We start from the raw sequence: 20131 nt of genomic DNA, 5'->3' as shown, positions 1-20131 counted from the left end.
TTTTCCTAGTACCTCCACCCCCAGATTGGCTATGGTATTCTACCCATATGTGATGACTGCAGATGCATCCTTGAAGGACATAGTACAGTTTTGTACCTACCATAAATGTAGATGTCCGATAGGTATGCATCTGCAGTCAGGTTTACCCTCCCTCCTTCCCCTCTGAGGTATTCCTAGGGTGCTTACCTCTCTATTGGCTAGCTGGGGGATCTATTATGGTGTATTTGTTTTATGCATACATATATATATATATATATATATATATTTGCAAATGTTTGGATTTTCTATTGCATTTTTCCAAATTTAGCCTTCCTAGAGGGCACCTGGCATCTGGGGCAAGAAAAACTGAGGAAGATGGCATCGGCTGACGCTTTTATACCCCAGGCATGGTGACGTCGGGGAAAGGGCGACATCAGCTGACGCCGGACCCAGACTTTGGAATCTGGCTGACCGAAGGGCTGCCTGAGGCAGGACAACCCATATGTGATGACTGCAGATGCATACCTATCGGACATCTACATTTATGGTAGGTACAAAACTGTACTTTATAAACTAGCTTGTCTTTTTCCTTCTTGTCCGTTTTGGCATTTTGCAAGTACCCCCAAATCAAGAACATCTATGTTTTCCCACCCTGTGTCTTTTTAAACAAGAAACCGCTTTAATTATTGGATCTGAAGTAGTTGACTTCATTTGGTCATCGACCTGTGGGTATTCAGAATCGGATCCGAGATGGCTGCTTCACCAACTACTGATCCGAGCTCCAGGCTCCCTCCCCTTACCCATAATACCCCTCTTTATCCTTCCTTCCCTCAGATCTCGTTTGCCACTTTCCAAGCCAGCAGCATGACCTTGAGCTCCAAGTGAGTTAGTGTTTTTTTGGGTAAGTGATCAGCGTTTGTGTGTTTAGCTTCAGCCAATATTATTTATCCTCCCTTACACCAGCATCTACGTAGTCGGTCAAAAAAAAAAAATGTTAGTGTGTTGTGTTCCTTTCTTATTCCCCTCAGTTAGTCTAGTGTGTGCGCATGTGTTTTCTCAGGCCTTCCTTAGACATGGCTGATGTTTTAAAGCCTGTCTTCAGGAAATGTGCTGAATGTGGCCATAAGCAGTCACTGGCCAATGGCTACACTTAGTGTGATTGCTTGGATGTGCCTCACCTGTCTACGGCCTGCACTATTTGCGTAGGATTTAATCCCAGAGCTCTCAAAGATAGGAGGGCTAACTTGATAATGAAAGGGCTCTTGCCAGCTTCAGGGACTGCTGTCCCCATCTCATCTTCATTGGTAGCGGCCGCTACCGTCTCTTCGCCCTCTCAGCCCTCTGGGGGTCATACCCCCATTTCCAAACCTTTGTATTCAAATAAAAGGCACATGGCTAGACCCAAAAAGCAGTCGCCTGACTGCTCGGAACAGTCTGGTGCTCCAGCCAAAACTAGAACTCCTCCAAGGATCAGCACCCCTCGGCTCCATTCTACAAGGTTTTCCTCAGAGCCGACAGTGTCTCAGGCTCCTTCGAGAGCCTCCCCTCACCGGCACTTCCAGCCGGTATAGTTGGCTTCCTAGTCCTGGTCCACCTGCAGTCTTTCAGAATCAGAGATGGACAGGATGATGCAGATGTTTATCTGCACCCAGATCCAGATGGGGGTTTTGGCAGCCCCCTCTCCCTCTGGAGTGGGGGGGGTGGGGTCTCTGCCCTTCTTTGCCCCCATTGCTCCTTTTCCAATCCGACCCTTGGTTTTGGAGTTCTTTGTTCCGGGACCCCTCTGGGTCAAAGGGCCGGCGCCGATGGTACCTAGTACCTTGACTCCAACCATGGCCTTGAGCGTATCTAATCCGAGCTCTTGGAGCCATAGCCTCAGTGTCTGATCTGAGAGGATGCTGTCTGCTCAGAGTCTGTCAGAGCGCAGCCTTCCCCTCTGCATCTCTGCACTGGTGGGCTCTGATGATCTTCGTGTTTCACTGTTGCAGTCATTACATTTGGGTAATCTGCTGGCAGGTTGGCCTCAGTCGGCCTGATTAACAAAGTCTTGGGTCCTGTGTCGGTTGCTGTCCCTTCTTCCGTGACATCAGGTAGTCAGGGGTATAAAACATGCAGCTGATGCCATTACATCAGTCTTTCTTGCTGCGTGGTGCCCGAAGCAGAAGCAGTTCTCAAGTACCGGTCAAAGCTAATTACCTCGTTGGGGAAACTTTTTCTTACTCCTTACCAATGTCAGTAAAAGTTAATAATTGCATTACTTGTGGGAAGCAAATACCTCATAAGGATTTTCATTTGTACTGTATTCCTTGCCTGGGCCCTGACCACAGCTTACCTTGCTGTTGGTTTTGTGCTAAATTTAATCAACGCACTATTAAACGTTGGTACATTTTTGCTTCTAAATATTTTGGCTCACACTTTAATTATCTAGAAATGTCGTCTGTTAGCAGTCCGACTACTGGAATACCTAAAAAAATGCAAAGAAAAAGACAGAGACAGGCCGTCGAGGTCCAAAACTAAGCCAGTCGCCAGTACTCAGTGAGGCACTTTCGCAGGCCCTGATACCCGCTACTTCTGATTCGCAGGCCTCTACTGAGATCCATTCAGAGTCCGGTATGCCGCGAGATGCTTCAATTTTGGAACCCATGGATGTCTCTACCTTAGATGGGTCTGGAGCCGCTGTGCAGGCACCGGCTTCTGAGAGTGTTTTCAGGCCTACAGATTTGTATATTAGACCGACGCCATCTTCAAAACTAAGGCCAAAATCTATATATCTATATCTATGTCTAAAAATCCAATGCCTGGGCCACATGTACAGGCCCCTATGCCTAAAAAACAAATTATCAAAATGGCTGAAGATTTAATTACTCTGATCAGGGGTAGCCCCCCCCCCCCCTTCTAAGAGGCCTAGGCAAGACATTGATTATGAATCTTCTGAACATTATTCTATTTCTTCTGACTATTCTAATGAACAGGAATGGTCTATACCTACTTATGAGGACTTTGATGCAGAAGATTCCATTCCTTCTGCTTCTCCCCGTGAGGATTTTTCTTTTGGGGAAACTTTACATACCTTAAAGAAACATTTCCACTGGGAAAATCAGGATTTCTCTGAATCTAAAGAGAGACTTGTGGATTTTTTTCTTCGTCAGCATAGGCCTTTGGCTATACCTCCTGTTTTAGACATTGTTGATGATTTTTTCAGAATCTAGTATGGCTCCTGATTCTCTGCCTCTGGCTCCTTGTAAGCCAGACAGATACTGCAGGGTTCCTGACGCCCACAAACTCCATTTCAAAATCCTTTTGCAGATCCTGAAACCATTTCTCAGGGTCCCAAGGACGTTAAGGCTTCTACTGCTAAAAATCCTACTCCTTCTAAATGAGATTCCAGGGTGCTGGATAGATGGGGTAAGAAGGTTTACACTTCTGCAACCTTGGCAATCAGGGCTTTAAACTGTCAATTTCATATGCTTAAATATCAACAGCATATCATGGGACTGCTTAAACAGAAAATGTTAATTTCTGACTGTGTGGAAAATAAAGATTTACAGGATCTATTGAAAAAGATTTACAGGATCTATTGAATTCAGCTGAACAAGTTGAAAAACATACTTTGCAATGTGTTTTTTGATCCTTTAGTGGCCTCTTGCAGGGCTGCTGTAATTGGGTCTGTGCTAAGAAGGCATGCTTGGCTGAAAGAGCAAACTCTGCCTGATCATGTTAAAGCAAAATTGTTGGATGCTCTTTTACAACAGGACCAACTCTTTGGTAATAAGGCTGAAGTAGCTTTAAAAAAGATGGAAGATAAAGCTAAATCTATGCAAACTGTGAAAGATTTCTTACAATTGCAACCTCCAAGATTTAGTAGGTACTGGCGTACTAAGAACTGGTCCTTTCCAGTTCCTTCGGGAGCCACTGAAGTCAAATCCAGACTTTCCAAAGGCTCCAGGTTTCAGTCACAAGGGACTTTAGAACAAAATAATGGGGTGCCTCCTCCTCCAAATCTGGAAACAACAAGACACCTCCCTATGGTAAGCAGTCTCAATGACTTCCCTTTACACTTACCAAGCACTTACCTTTTAGCCGCCCCTTTCGGGGGAAAACTGGCAACTTATAACCCAGGACAAATGAGTTTTAAATATAGTATCCCAGGGATACAGATTTCATTTCCACACGTTGCCAATCCCAAAACGGATGGCCAGACCTGCCCCCAAATCAGTGGGCAGAGGCCCAGAAACAAGTACTGTCCCTCATGAACATGGGGGCTATTCAACCAGTACCTGAAGAAGAAAAGGGACAAGGTTCTAGTCAAGACTTTATAAATACACACCAATCAGCCAGTACTTCACCAGTAATTCTTTTATTGTTCCAACGATCTGGTACCTCAGCAATTCGCCTTCAAGACTTTTCCTGATACTCAGAAAAGACAAATCATGGAGTCCAATTCTGGACTTATCTACTCTAAACACATTTCTGGACATTCCAGAATTCAAGATGCTGACTCTTCAACAGTTACTTCCTATGCTAGGCAAAGATGCCTGCAGACTTAAGAGACTTACCTGCATATCCCAATCAGGGAATCTTGCAGAAGATACCTCCGCTTCAAAGCTGGCTACTTACAGTACCAGTTCTCTGCACTGCCCTTTGGCTTATCTACTGCGCCTAGGGTCTTCACAAAGTGCCTGTCTCCAGTAATTGCATTTTGCAGGCAAAGAAATATTCAAATATATCCATACCTGGACGATTGTCTAATTCAGGCAGAAAACAGGGACATTCTTTAAAGCATCTGGTGTTTGTAAAAAGGGTTCTAACTTGTCTAGGGTGCACTGTAAACAAAAAGAAATCACAACTGGTACCCTCTCAAAAAATTACATTCCTGGGTGCAAGCTTGAATACAACTGCCCAGATGGCTTACCTTACGCCAGAAAATCAAATTCATTTGGTAACTTCAAACAGGTGGCCACAAAAACCCTGCTATCTGCAAGACAAATTCTGCAAGCCTTGGGGTTCATGGTCTCCTGCATTCTTCTAATTCCATATGCAAGACTGCATATGAGGAAACTTCAGTGGTACTTAAAAAGTTTATGGAGTCAACATTGTCACAGCCTGGAAACAATGATTCCTATCGCACCTTGCCTGCAACTAGAGTTCCTACGGTGGGCAGAGACCTGCCACCAAAACAAGGGACTGCCATTCACTCCACCCCCTGCCGCCCAAACCCTAACTACAGGCACACCAGACTATGCTTGGAGAGCTCATCTGGCAGAGAAGTGCATTCAGGGCAAATGGAGCCCAAATCAAATGCACCTTCATATCAATCACAAAGAAATGCTAGCTTTACAGAATGCACTGACAGCCTTCAAGGACCATCTTCATCCAGGACAGTTAATGATAAAGACCGACAATACCACAGTTATGCGGTACATAAATAAGCCGGGGGGGGTACACACTCCTACCCCCTTTGCAGACTAGCCATGGCATTGTGGAACACGGCCTTGACCTTTGATATACAACTACAAGCTCAATTCCTGCCAGGAAAGCTGAATACGCTGGCAGACGAACTATGCAGTAATCTCATGGACCCACACGAATGGAAACTGGAATCACAAATGGGGGAGTCCAGACATAGCTCTTTTTTCCTCACCCCAGAACCATCAGTTGGACAAATTCTGTGCAAGAACTCATCACAAAAAAGCCTGGAAAGTGGATGCTCTATCATTCAGCTGGAAAAAACCCATCAGTCTGTGCCTTTCCCCCTCTGCCTCTGCTTTCCAAAGTTCTACTAAAAGTCAAACAGGGCAAACCAAATATGATTTTGATTGCTGCAGACTGGCCTCACCAGCACTGGTGCCCACTCCTGCGCAATGTGTGTCATGTTCCACCTGCCTCAGACACCTTACTTACTGTCTCAGCAGAACAACCAAATTCTGCACACACTGCTCTAAACTTTGAACCTTGCAGCATGGCTAATCACCTAAATTCACCCTTGGCATCCCTCAGCAAACCTGTGATGGTTGTCCTTTTGGAGGCAAGAAGGCCTAGTACTAGAAAATCTTATGCTGACAAATGGAAAAAGATTCTGTGCTTGGAATCAATCATAAGGGATAAGCACAGCAGTGCCCAATATTCCTCAGATTTTACAATACTTAACTGAGATGCTTTACAAGGGCCTGTCCTTTTCTTCCATAAAAATCCATGCCTCAGCCATTTCAGCTCATTACAAAACAGAACCTCCCCTCTTCTGTCATCCTCTGCTAAAGCAGAATCACAGAGGGGCCATAAAACTAAGACCACCCAGGACAGCTCCAACCCCTGCCTGGGACCTCAATTTTGTATTGAAAAAAACTCGCTCTCCCTCCTTTTGAGCCAGCTGCTACTGCAGACTTAAAATTTCTCTCCTGGAAAACAGCTTTCCTTTTAGCAGTCACTTCAGCTAGAAGGATTTCCGAATTACAGGCTCTTATGGCAGTGGAGCCTTTCATCATTTTTTATGTGGACAGGGTATCTCTCGGGACCAATCCATCCTTCATGCCTAAGGTGGTATCCAGTGTGGCTCTTAATCAGACCATTAATTTGCCAACTTTCTTTCCCAATCAACAGAACAAGGGGGAGCGGATTCTGCATTCATTGGATGTACACAGACAATTTAGATTTTACTTTAACAGGACATAATCTCAAAGAAAATCTGAACTACTGGTGGCATTTGCTGCATGGGCAGAGGGAAAGGCTATTTCAAAGCAGACTATTTCCAAATGGATAAGCCGTTGTATTCATTTCTGCTATATGCACCATGGTAAAACTATCCCCCAGGGGATCAGATCTCTTTCCACCAGGGCTGCATCTACTTCTACAGCCTTTCTCAGAGGTGTTCCTACCAGAGATATTCTAGAAGCTGCTACCTGGAGCTCAGTTCATACGTTCACCGAACATTACCATTTACCTTTCTTTTCTAAATCCAGAGCTGGCGTTGCCACTGCTGTCCTGCAGGGCCTTATAGCTGGTCCTAATTTCTGTATAATTTCCTCCACCCTTACCATAGCTTTGGGAATCTACCCAAATGTAATGACTGCAACAGTGAAACACTAAGAGCATAGTACAGTTGTGTACAATTACCATAAATGTAGATGTTCGAGTATATTCACTGTTGCAGTCCTGATTACCCTCCCTCCAGCCCACTATTTTTCACTGACTATACCTTTTCTTTCTTTCACTATTCTTCTAAGCCCTTTTGGTGTATTTGCTTTTGGGACTGGAGGTATATTTTTTGTGTTTTTAATTTTATTTGCTCCCCATTTGGGGGGCACCTGACATCTAGGGCAAGAAAAACTAATGTAATGGCGTTGGCTGCAAGTTTTATACCCCTGATGACCTGATATCATGGAAGAAGGGACAGCAGCCAATGCAGGACCCAAGACTGTTAACCAGGCCAACTGAGGGCAACCTGCCAGCAGTTTACCCAAATGTAATGACTGCAACAGTGAATACACTCTAACATCTACATTTATGGTAAGTGTACACAACTGTACTTTCCGACTCCCCTGTCGAGCTCGAGGAGGAAGGATCCTTTGTTTTCTAGGGATGCCCGCTCTCCCTCAGCCTTCGATGTGGTGGAGAGGGTCCTTTCAGTGGGGTCGAGGCCTCTGGCCATTTAATCTTTGGATTCTGCCCCAACTCCTCCTGTTCTAGGTACGGCTCCAACCATTCTGTCCTCGCAGGTACAGTCCATTCTCGATTTGCCCTTGACAGCACTCAGAGAGCAACCCCGTTTTCAAGTCCGTTCTGGAGATTCCCACCGAAGATGGGGTGGCACAGTGGTGCAGCGGTTAATGCTGTTGCCTCACAGGAAGAGGTTCTCCGGTTCGATTCTCGGTTGGAGTGCCTTCTGTGTGGAGTTTGCATGTTCTCCCTTTGTTCGTGTGGGTTTCCTTCAGGTACTCCGGTTTCCTCCCACATTCTATAGACATGCTTCTGGAGCTTTTCTCCCTGGGCCTCCGCTGAAAGCAGGATCTGTGGAACCTAGTCGGACTTTCCCAGTCAACAAATGTTAAATAAATAGAAATAAAAAAAAGATGTCCCTTGCAAACGGAGGTCCCTCACAGAGGACACTGATTTGGAGGAAGAGGACAGCTCCCTCAAGTCACCTCCCCAACTATGTCTCCTTTGGAGACATCCTGGAACTCCTTCGCCAAAGGGAGGGGTGGTCCGCCCCAAAGCCTTCCCCTGACGAGTCTGTGTTCCTGGAGGCTTTCGGCACAGGCCCATCTACTGGTTGTCCCCCTTCTGCGGATCCTTTAGTGGACCTTATTACTACACAGGCATGGAAGTAACCGAACACTATGGAGCCTATTCCAAAACATCCAGATAAAATTTTGAGTTCCCCCTTTTGACAGGACTAGCTGGAGTAAGGTGTCCCCAGTAGATGCTGTGGTGGTGGCAGCCACCCAAAAAAGAACTGGCTCAGAAAAGTTCTACAGTTCATCCTCCTGGCCAAAAGTCACTGGCGATGGACCATCTGGGGAGGTGGGTTTGCACGTCAGCTACCTTTTCCATAAGGGCACTGAATTATTTGTCCCATGTTATTCAAGTTCAGCGGGACCTGGTGAAGGAGGGGGGTTGAGTCGCCCATGGAGTCCATGTTGCCGTAGGATAAACAGACTTTCTACAAAAGGGTGGCCACTCTGAATGCAGTATCAAACACGTCCATGCGCCTCCTTTCGCATGCCACTAAAGGCGAGGCAAGGCTGGCTGATTCCGGTGTTCCTTTGAGGCGACACACCTGGCTCCGGCGGTTTCAGTTTACGGAACCCTTTAAAGTGTCGTTTGCCAGTGCCCATTATGATGGTTCTTCCCTGTTTGGAAAGTCCATGTGTGAGACACTTCTCCAGAGTGAGGAGGACTGAAGACTCTGTCTGCTGTCGGGATCCGCTTCTCTAACCCTCAAAGATCCTTCTCAAAGAATCAGCGAGGGCAAAAGATTTGGTTGTGAAAATCTCAGTACTCCTGAGACACTTGAGACTCATCTTCCCCAGAGGCAGAGGGATCAGAGAAATTTCGGGTCTCGCGAACCTTTCTCAGACAGGCCCATGCAGCTGCCCTGAGCAGTTGCTTGACTGCTCGTCTCTGGAGGCAGTCGGGGGGGTCGTTTTTCGTTGCACCTAATTACTTGGGAGTCTGTGCCAACAGACCATTGGGTGCTACAAATCATATCCAGAGGCTATTCCATTCCCTTCATGATACCACCTCTTCCCCTGAGATGCCTCCCAGGCATTCCACCCACACAAAGGGTGGTCGCAGCACTCTAGAAAAGCTGCTAAGGAAGCGAGTCATCCAACCCATTCCCCCCAATCAGTCTGGATCAGGCATCTATTCCAGGTTCTTTTTAGTGCCAAATAAGACTGGGGACCTAAGACCCATTCTGGATCTTTCAACCTTGACCCTGACAGTTGCCAAAGAAAAGTTCCGGGTGGTCACCTTGCAATCCATCCTGCCCTACCTGCAGGAGAACAATTGGACGTACTCCATAGACCTCCAGGACGCGTATTATATAAAGATGCACAAATGTTACAGGAGGTTTCTCCGCTTCTGGCTAGGGGCCAAGAGCCCTGCCCTTTGGTCTCACCATAGCCCCCAGGGTGTTCACTAAGGTTATGGCAGTAGTAGCAGCACACCTGAGGCTTCAGGGAATACAGGTCTACCCATACCTGGATGATCGGCTCCTTGTTGAACCCATTCCAAAGTCTGGGATTTATAGGGGCACGGCTAGAGAGATTTTGGATGACGGTCCATCTCACCCTGGAGAGAGTTCGCAGCTTTCGTCTCCATGTGTCTTCCATCATCCAATATAGTCTTCCCTCTGTGAAGATGATATTAAGAGCTCTTTGGTTTATGGCAGCCACCATCACTCTTCCATGTGCTTGCCTACATATGAGGGTTCTGCAGTGGATGTTAGCAATCAGGTGGTCTCTGTTAAACCTACCATTGACTCGCCCTATACGCATAAGCAGGGCTTGCAGGGAGTCTTTCCTCTGGTGGATGCACTCCTCTGACCTAGTCGAGGGACGCCCATTTATTGCAGCCCCTACCCAAGCCATGGTGACCACGGATGCCTCCCAGCTAGGGTTAGGGGGCATTGTTTGGGAAGGACAGTCCAAGGCACATGGTCCCCGAACGAGACCAAGTTGCTTAGCAGCGTCCTAGAGATGATGGCAGTCCTTTTAGCGTTGCAGGCCCTCCATGCTTTTCTCCCTCTGAGAACTATTGCAATACAGTCAGACAGACAACATGTCAGTAGTGTGGTACATCAGCAAGCAGGGAGGAACCAGATCTTACCCCCTTTGTCGTGAGGGCATGAGAGTATGGGAATGGGCGATTTCCACCGGCTGTTTTCTAGTAGCAATGCACATTCCGAGGCGGTCCAGTGTACTAGCGGACAAACTGAGCAGGACTATTCTGATGCCTTACGAGTGGTCTGTGAATCCTTTTGTAGCGGAGCAGATCTTCCTCGAGTGGGGTCAGCCTTGTTGCGATCTCTTCACATCTCCTTCCAAGCGAAATGCAGCGAGTTTTTCGCTCTGATCCCCCACAGGGAAAAAACACCAGTGATACTCTAGTCCATGTTTGGCCTCCCAGTCTTCTCTGTGCTTTACCCCCTATTACCTCTCATACCAAAGTTTTTTCAGAAAGCTCACAGGCAGGGGGGAGCAAAGTAATCCTCATTGCCCCATTCTGGCCTTGCCAACTCTGTTTTCCTTTCATTTGGTCTCATCTGGTAGTTCCTTCGTGGATCTTGGATCCCATTCGGGATCGCATTTCACACCCCTCGAGGGTTCCTTAAACAGACCTGTTCAGTCTGAAGCTCACTGCTTGCCTGCTCCTATTCCCTTGATAGCTAGGATGCCCGGTTTAACCTCACCAGTTAAGTCTGTTCTGATGGCAGCTCACAAATCTTCCACCAGGAAGCTTTACCATACCAAGTGGAAACGTTTTTCTATTTGGCCCTCTGAGGGACCTAGATCCTATCACAGCTCCGGTTCTCGCAGTGTTGGAATTCTTGGTAAATATATTTTTTCAGGGTGCTAGCTGTTCTATTGTGAAAGTGCAACTGGCTGCCATTTTTAACTTCCACATTGATGAATTCTTGGTGAATATATTTTATCAGGGTGCTAGCTGTTCTATTGTGAAAGTGCAACTGGCTGCCATTTTTAACTTCCGCATTGGTGAAAACATGGATGTCCTTCATGGATGCATCTGCAGTCATAACAAGTGGGTTGTCCTGTCGTCAGGCAGCCCTGCAGTCGGCCGGATTCCAAAGTCCGGGTCGCTGATGTCGCACTCCACCCGGCGTCATCTCTGTTGGTCTTGGTATAAAGCATCAGCCGCCATTTTCCTCAGTCTTTCTTGCAGCGTTTGAAGCAGAAGCTGTTAGGTACTTCACCGAACCAAGACTTCTAAAGCTAAGTACCCGTTGGGGACTCTTTCTTGCCTCAGCCGATGTCAGAAAAAGTTAACAATTGTTTAACCTGTGGGAAACAAATACCTCATAAAGATTTCCACTCTTACTGTCTGCCTTGTTTAGGCCCAGCCCCTGTGCCTCTTTCAACAGAACAGTTTTTCGGTTCTGATTTCATTATGCCGGATCCTCCGAAAACTGCTCAAAGTACAGCTGAACCTATTCTTACAACTGAGGCCCCTGCTACAACTCTTGAATCGACCTCAGAAATCTTACCCACTACGGTGGTTGACTTATCAGACACCATCCTTGGATGTCTCTACCCCACGCGTGGTGCTGCTAGGCCTCCAGCTGCCATGTCCATTAAGGCCTAAGACTACTAAAACAGTGCCTGTTAAACCCCCCACATCCAGGCCCTCTTCTAGTTCTCAAATGCTTTCTTTGGCAGAAGATTTAATTTCTTTAATTAGAGGATCTCAATCTCATCCAGACAGGGCCTCTCAGCCCCCAGAGAAGAGACCTAGGGCAGAGCCCCTGAGCCAGTGTCTTCTGATGATTCTGCTGATGAATCAGACATAACTGACCAGCCTGAGGCTCCCTTCTCCAATTTCGAAGATTCGGATGCAGAAGAATCCATTCCAGCTGCTTCCCCACCAGAAGAATTCTCCTTTGGGGAAACCTTGCATGCCATGCGAGAACAGTTCCAATGGCAGCAACAGGATTTTCAGACTCCAGAAAAAGACTTAGGACCTTTCTGCACCACCCACAGCACAGGCCCTTAGCTATACCTCCTGTTCTCTCTGTGGTGGATGATGCTTTCAATGATGTTTGCTCCGCTCCAGATTCTTTACCCAGCCCCTGCCAAACCAGACAGATTTTACAGGGTGCCAGATACTCATCACCACCTTTACAAGGCCCCACTTGCAGACCCAGAAACTATATCCCAGGGTCCCAAGGCAGTGACCACAGCTAAAAACCCTATTCCTTCTGAAAGGGAAGCAAGGTCACTAGACAGATGGGGTAAAAGGTCTACACTTCAGCTACTCTCTCAGCTAGAGCTTTAAACTGTCAGTTTCACATGATACAATACCAAGAGTTTATGCTTGATCAGTTAACTAAAAACTAACCACTGATGAATCTCTTGATAAGAAATATGTAATAGAGATGGTAAATAACATACAACAGGTTAGCAACCATTCCTTAAAATGTGGCTATGATGCACTGGAGGCTTCATTTAGATCAGCCATGACAGGCACAGTGATAAGAAGGCATGCATGGCTAAAGGAGGATCATGTTAAAGCTAAGTTGCTAGATGCTCCTATGGACAAGACAAGTTTGTTTGGTACACCTGCCCAGCAGGTTATGAAGAAAATGGAAGAAAAGGCAAAATCTGTTCAAACTGTTAAAGATTTCTTGCAGCTTCAACCCCAAGGTTTAGCAGGAACTGGCCTGCCAAAATTGGTCCTTTCCTGACTCACAAGATTTCAAAGGGAAACCAATCCAGAGGAGGTGCCGACAGTGGCAAGGTAACAACAGAGGCACAGACACAGCCACTGCCACTACATCAGCACAACCACAGTGACTTAATCTACCAGGAACAAATAGCAGCTCCTCTAGGCGGAAAGTTAACCTTATTTTCAAAGAACTGGCACTACATAACAAAAGACAAGTGGATTTTACAAACCATAGATCAAGGTTACGGTTTCACTTCCACACTTTACCAGTCAAAGAGGAATGCCAAATCTACCTCCAAACCAAAAACAGAGGCTCAGATAATGGAGTTAGCAAACATGAGAGCTGTGGAAAGAGTGCCAACAGCAGAACAAGGAAAGGGTTCTACTCAGACTATTCCTAGTTCCAAGAAAGGAAAAAGCTGGAGACCAATTCTCGACCTGTCCACCTTAAATACATACATCATTGTCCCAAAATTCAAAATGCTGACCCTACAGCAACTTCTTCCCATGCTGGGCAAGGAGTCTTGGCTGGTAACTCTAGATCTCAAGGAGGCATACCTGCCCCATTCGACCAATCTGCAGAAGATACCTCAGATTTCTTGCAGGATCAGAGCACTATCAATTCTCAGCATTGCCAGAGTATTCACAAAATGCCTGGCATCAGTAAATTGCAGACTACAGGAATTCAAATTTACCCATACCTGGACGACTGCCTGCTACAAGGGGACAACAAAAGCAAGCTGACAACAGATTTACAAAGGGGCATTTACTTGCTACAAGGACTGGGATACACAGTCAATTTACAAAAGTCAAGGCTGATACCATCCCAAACAAGGACATTCTGAATTGGACACAGTACAACAAATGGCATTCCTGACTACAGAAAAACAAAAGAACTTCCTCTTTACTTCTTGGCACTAACAAAACTGAACAAGTTAACAGCAAGAAAAGTTCTGCAGGCCTTGGGCTTCATGGCATCATGCATAATCTTGGTCCCATTGCCAGACTACATGAGGAAACTACAGTGGTACCTAAAGAATTTATGGTCCCAACACAGACACAGTCTAGAAACAGAAATCCCACTAATTCCATGCTTAAAACAGGAGTTCCTATGGTGGGCTCAGGCATGCCAGTCAAACCCAGGCCTACCCTTTAGCCAGACCATCCAGACCTAGGATGGGGGCCCACATGCTGGACAAATGCGTGCAAGGATTGTGGACACAGGATCAACTTCACCTGCACATCAATCTAAAAGAAATGCTGGCAGTAAAACTGGCAATCCAAAAGTTCAAACCATTTCTCAAAGAGGGCCAGTTGATGATAAGGACAGACAACACCACAGTCATGTGGTACATCAACAAACAGGTATGCAGAATGACCTTGGAGCTGTGGACCCTGGCACTCAGCTACAACATTCAGTTACAGGCAATATTTGTACGGGAAAGACAATACCCTAACAGACATAGAATGGAAGCTGCACCGGACATCTTCAAGACCATCTCGAAGAAATGGGAATGCCACAGAATCACCTCTCAATCACCAGCTCAAAAAATTCTGCACAAGGACATTCCACCCACTAGCATGGAAAGTGGACTCACTCTCCTTCAACTGGAAAGGCCTAACAGCATATGCATTCCCACCACTTCCTTTGATACACAAGGTACTGCTAAAAATCAAGGAAGAATGTCCAAGGATAATCCTGATAGCTCCAAACTGGCCAAGACAACACTGGTACCCACTACTAAAGAGCATGTCTCGGAACAATATGTGGCCAATACCCCTGATACCTTTGATGTTAACTCAGAACAACTACAGCATCATACATCCAAACCTAAAAAACGCTGCAACTGACTGCATGGAACATCACATAGCAGCAGCTAATCCAGAACTTTCCCAAAGAGTTAAAGACATTATTCTTGAAAGACCTTCAACAAGAAGGAACTATGCTGGAAAATGGAAAAGGTTTGTCATTTGTAATGGAAAGAGGAAAAGATGTGTCAAACATAGATATGCCTAACATTCTGGAGTATCTGGCGAACTTCTTCATTCAGGCCTGTCCTACTCCTCCATCAAGATACATGCATCAGCTATTTCAGCAGAATACAGCTTTGATCCACCTGTTTTTTTGCTCAGACAGTTCCTCAGAGGAATCAAGAATGTAAAACCTCCAAGGAAACCACCATTACCAGCTTGGGATTTGAACTTTGTGCTAGAAAAGTTGACACTATCACCCTTTGAACCAGCAGCAACAGCAGACATACAACACCTGTCATGGAAAACTGCTTTCCTACTGGCAATTACTTCAGCAAGGAGGGTTTCAGAACTACAGGCCTTAATGGCAGTGCACCTTCCTAATCTTCCACCAAGATAGAGTGTCCATGAGGACTAATCCTACATTTATGCCCAAGGTGGTATCCAGAGTGTCTTTAAACCAGGCAATCCACCTACCTACCTTCTTTCCCAACCCACAAAACAGAGGGTAAAGAATACTGCATACCTTTGATGTACATAGACAGCTACGCTACTACTTGGACAGAACAAAAATAGCAGAAAGACTGACCAACTTTTGTAGCCTATGCAACAGGAAGGAAGAAAAGCTATTTCCAAACAGACAATCTCCAAATGGATAGGAAATTGCATACGATACTGTTACTCCTTCCATGGAAAACCAATTCCACAGAACATAAGACCTCATTCTACAAGGGCAACAGCCACTACCACAGCCTTCTTACGATCAGTGGCAACCAAAGACATTATTGAGGCGGCTACTTGCACCTCCGTGCATACATTTGCCAAGCATTATAATTTGCCTCTATATTCCAGATCCCGAGCAGGGTTTGCCACTGCTGTACTGCAAGGGATCCTAAACACACCATAATCTACTTTTATCCTCCTCCCTAGTTGGCTATGGTATTCTACCCACTTGTTATGACTGCAGATGCATCCATGAAGGACATAGTACAGTTTTGTACCTACCATAAATGTAGATGTCGAACTGGATAGCATCTGCAGTCACCTCCCTCCTTCCTCTGTGGTACTCTAGGGTGTTTACCCTCCTAATAGCTAGCTGTTGGGGAGTCTTTTATGGTGTATTTGTTTGTATATATGTACATATATGCTTATTGTTGTGTTTACCTCTATCTATTTGGAAACATTGGCATCTATCCAAATTTTTAGCCTGCAAGAGGGCTACTGGCATCTGGGGCAAGAAACACTGAGGAAAATGGCGTCGGCTGATGCTTTAGACCAACAGAGATGACGTCGGGTGGAGTGCGACATCAGGACTTTGGAATCCAGCCGACTGCAGGGCTGCCTGACGACAGGACAACCCACTTGTTATGACTGCAGATGCTATCCAGTTCGGACATCTACATTTATGGTAGGTACAAAACTGTACTTTTCTTTAGCCACTTCTAGACTTTGTAAAACCTTCTTAAGCATCCATTCCTTTTAAGACCCCCTGGTGAAGGACCCTACACCTCGGGACCTCACCTTTGTCTTATAGGCTGTAATTTCTCCACCCTTTGAGTCCGCAGCATCAGTAGACCTTCAGTTTTTATCCTGGAAGACTGCCTTCCTAGTGGCCATCTCTTCGGCTAGGAGGGTATTGGAACTTCAGGCGCTATCAATCAAAGCTCCGTACATGGTTTTCCATGGACCGGGTTTCTTTACATACTAGTTTATCCTTTCTTCCCAAGGTTGTTTTGGAAACCATTATTAACTAAACTATTAACCTTCCTGATGTTCTTCGTGTTTCACTGTTGCAGTCATTACATTTGGATTATCCTGCTGGCAGGTTGCCCTCAGTCTGCCTGAATTCCAAGGTCTTGGTTCCTGCATCGGTTGCTGTCGCATCTTCCCTGACGTCAGGTCGTCAGGATTATGGAAGATGCAGCCGATGCCACTTTATTTAGTCTTTCCTGCCAAGCAGTGCCCGAAGCAGAAGCAGTTCGCAAGTGCCGGTTGGCAGACTCCTGAGATTTTCGTGTTAGAGTTTCAGATCCGAAGTCTTCATTAAAAGAGAAGTACCCTGCTGGGGAAACTCTTTTCTTGCTCCAGACCGATGTCAGAAAAAGTTAATTGTATTTCTTGTGGGAAGCAAATACCTCATAAGGGCTTTCATTCTTACTGTATCATTGCCTAGGCCCTGATCACGACTTTGCTAGTTGTCGGTTTTGTGCTAGATTTAATCAACGCTGTATTAAGCGTTGGTATGAATTAGCATTAAGCTGTTTTGGGCAAAGATTTAATTATACAATGTCGTCGGATAGCCGTCCGACTACCGGAGTTCACAAAAAACGAAAAGAAAAAGTCAGGCAACCGAGGCCCAAAACCGAAGCTTCTCCAAAGCAAGTCGCCGGTTCTCAGTGAGGCGCTTTCCTGACGCCCGCTACTTTAGAGTCGCAGGCCGCTACCGACTCCCACTTGGAGTCGGTCAGGCCACTGGAAACTCAAGGATGTCCTTCATGGATGCATCTGCAGTCATAACAACTGGGTTGTCCTGTCGTCAGGCAGCCCTTCAGTCGGCCGGATTCCAAAGTCCGGGTCCGGCTTCGGCTGATGTCGCACTTCACCCGACGTCATCTCTGTTGGTCTTCGGGTATAAAGGCATCAGCCGACGCCATTTTCCCCAGTCTTTCTTGCCGCGTGGCCAAGCAGAAGCTGTTCGCAAGTGCCGGTCGGTCGGATCCAGAGATTACTTCTACCGAATACTACTTCGAAGACTTCTAAAGCTAAGTACCCCGTTGGGGACTCTTTCATGCCTCAGCCGATGTCAGAAAAAGTTAATAATTGTTTAACCTGTGGGAAACAAATACCTCATAAAGATTTCCACTCTTATTGTCTGCCTTGTTTAGGCCCAGCCCACGACGTAGCAGCCAGTTCGCCTGTGCCCGTTCAACCGACGAACGCTTAGGCGTCGGTCGGAGTTTGCTGAACAGTTTTTCGGTTCTGATTTTGCGTACATTATGCCGTCGGATCCTCCGACTACCCAATCTGCCAAAACGCAAAGATAAAGACCGACATCGCGGTCCGCGGTTTCGGCGAAACCATGGTTAAGCAAATCATGAGTGTCTCGGTTTCGGCGAAACCGAAAACCGACCAAAGTACAGCTGAATCTATCTCTACAACTGAGGCCCCTGCTGCCACTCTTGAAACGGCCTCAGAAATTTTATCCACTACGGTGGTTGCCACTGACTTATCAGACACCATTCCCTTGGATGTCTCTACCCCAGCACGTGGTGCTGCTAGGCCTCCAGCAGCCATGTCCATTAAGGCCTTCTCCAGGGCTAAAGCAGCAAAGACTACTAAAACAGTGCCTGTTAAACCCCCTACAACCAGGCCCTCTTCTAGTTCTCAAATGCTTACTCTGGCAGAAGATTTAATTTCATTAATTAGAGGATCTCAATCTCACCCAGACAGGGCCTCTCAGCCCCCAGAGAAGAGACCTAGGGCAGAGCCCCCTGAGCCAGTGTCCTCTGATGAGTCTGCCGATGAATCAGACATAACTGATCAGCCAGAGGCTCCTTTCTCCAATTTTGAAGACTCTGATGCTGAAGAATCCATTCCAGCTGCTTCCCCACCAGAAGAATTCTCCTTTGGGGAAACCTTACATGCCATGCGAGAGCAGTTCCAATGGCAGTAACAGGATTTTTCAGACTCCAGAAAAAGACTTAGGACCTTTCTGCACCTTCCACAGCACAGGCCCTTAGCTATACCTCCTGTTCTCTCTGTGGTGGATGATGCTTTCAATGATGTCTGCTCCGCAGATTCTTTACCTCCAGCCCCTGCCAAACCAGACAGATTTTACAGGGTGCCAGACACTCATCACCACCTTTACAAGGCCCCACTTGCAGACCCTGAAACTATATCCCAGGGTCCCAAGGCAGTAGCCGCGACCATAGCAAAAAACCCTATTCCTTCAGAAAGGGAAGCAAGGTCATTAGACAGATGGGGCAAAAGGTCTACACTTCAGCTACTCTCTCAGCTAGAGCTTTAAATTGTCAGTTTCACATGATACAATACCAAGAGTTTATGCTTGATCAGTTAACTAAAAAGCTAACCACTGATGAATCTCTTGATAAGAAATATGTATTAGAAATGGTAAATAACATACAACAGGTTAGTAACCATTCCTTAAAATGTGGCTATGATGCACTGGAGGCTTCATTTAGATCAGCCATGACTGGCACAGTGATAAGAAGGCATGCATGGCTAAAGGAGCAAGCTCTACCGGATCATGTTAAAGCTAAGTTGCTAGATGCTCCTATGGATAAGACAAGTTTGTTTGGTACACCTGCCCAGCAGGTTATGAAGAAAATGGAAGAAAAGGCAAAATTAACCTTATTTTCAAAGAACTGGCACTATATAACAAAAGACAAGTGGATTTTACAAACCATAGATCAAGGTTACCGGTTCCACTTCCACACTTTACCAGTCAAAAGAGGAATGCCAAATCTACCTCCAAATCAAAAAACAGAGGCTCTACAACAGATAATGCAGTTAGCAAACATGAGAGCTGTGGAAAGAGTGCCAACAGCAGAGCAAGGAAAGGGGTTCTACTCCAGACTATTCCTAGTTCCAAGAAAGGAAAAACGTTGGAGACCAATTCTCGACCTGTCTGCCTTAAATACATACATCATTGTCCCAAAATTCAAAATGCTGACCCTACAGCAACTTCTTCCCATGCTGGGCAAGGAGTGTTGGCTGGTAACTCTAGATCTCAAGGAGGCATACCTGCACGTCCCCATTCGACCAATCTGCAGAAGATACCTCAGATTTCTTGCAGGATCAGAGCACTATCAATTCTCAGCATTGCCCTTTGGCTTATCTACTGCCCAGAGTATTCACAAAATGCCTGGCATCAGTAATCGCCCATTGCAGACTACAGGGAATTCAAATTTACCCATACCTAGACGACTGCCTGCTACAAGGGGACAACAAAAGCAAGCTGACAACAGATTTACAAAGGGTCATTTACTTGCTACAAGCACTGGGATACACAGTCAATCTACAAAAGTCAAGGCTGATACCATCCCAAACAAGGACATTCTTGGGCGCGGAATTGGACACAGTAAAACAGATGGCATTCCTAACAAAGGAAAAACAAAAAGAACTCCCACTTTACTTCTTGGCACTAACAAAACTGAACAAGTTAACAGCAAGAAAAGTACTGCAGGCCTTGGGCTTCATGGCATCATGCATAATCTTGGTTCCACTTGCCAGACTACATATGAGAAAACTACAGTGGTAC

General features: G+C 46.0%; 1 protein-coding gene across 2 annotated transcripts in view; it reads left to right on the top strand.

The window, feature by feature from the left end:
* PUF60 (poly(U) binding splicing factor 60) overlaps positions 1–20131 on the top strand; it is a 2163680-nt gene that overhangs the window by 363811 nt on the left and 1779738 nt on the right. The gene's annotated exons all lie outside the window — the stretch shown is intronic.

Source organism: Protopterus annectens, chromosome 3.part1 (genome assembly GCF_019279795.1).
Source record: "Protopterus annectens isolate FY-2018-M chromosome 3.part1, PAN1.0, whole genome shotgun sequence".
Lineage (NCBI taxonomy): Eukaryota > Metazoa > Chordata > Ceratodontiformes > Protopteridae > Protopterus > Protopterus annectens.
This window is presented reverse-complemented; position numbering and strand designations above follow the sequence as displayed.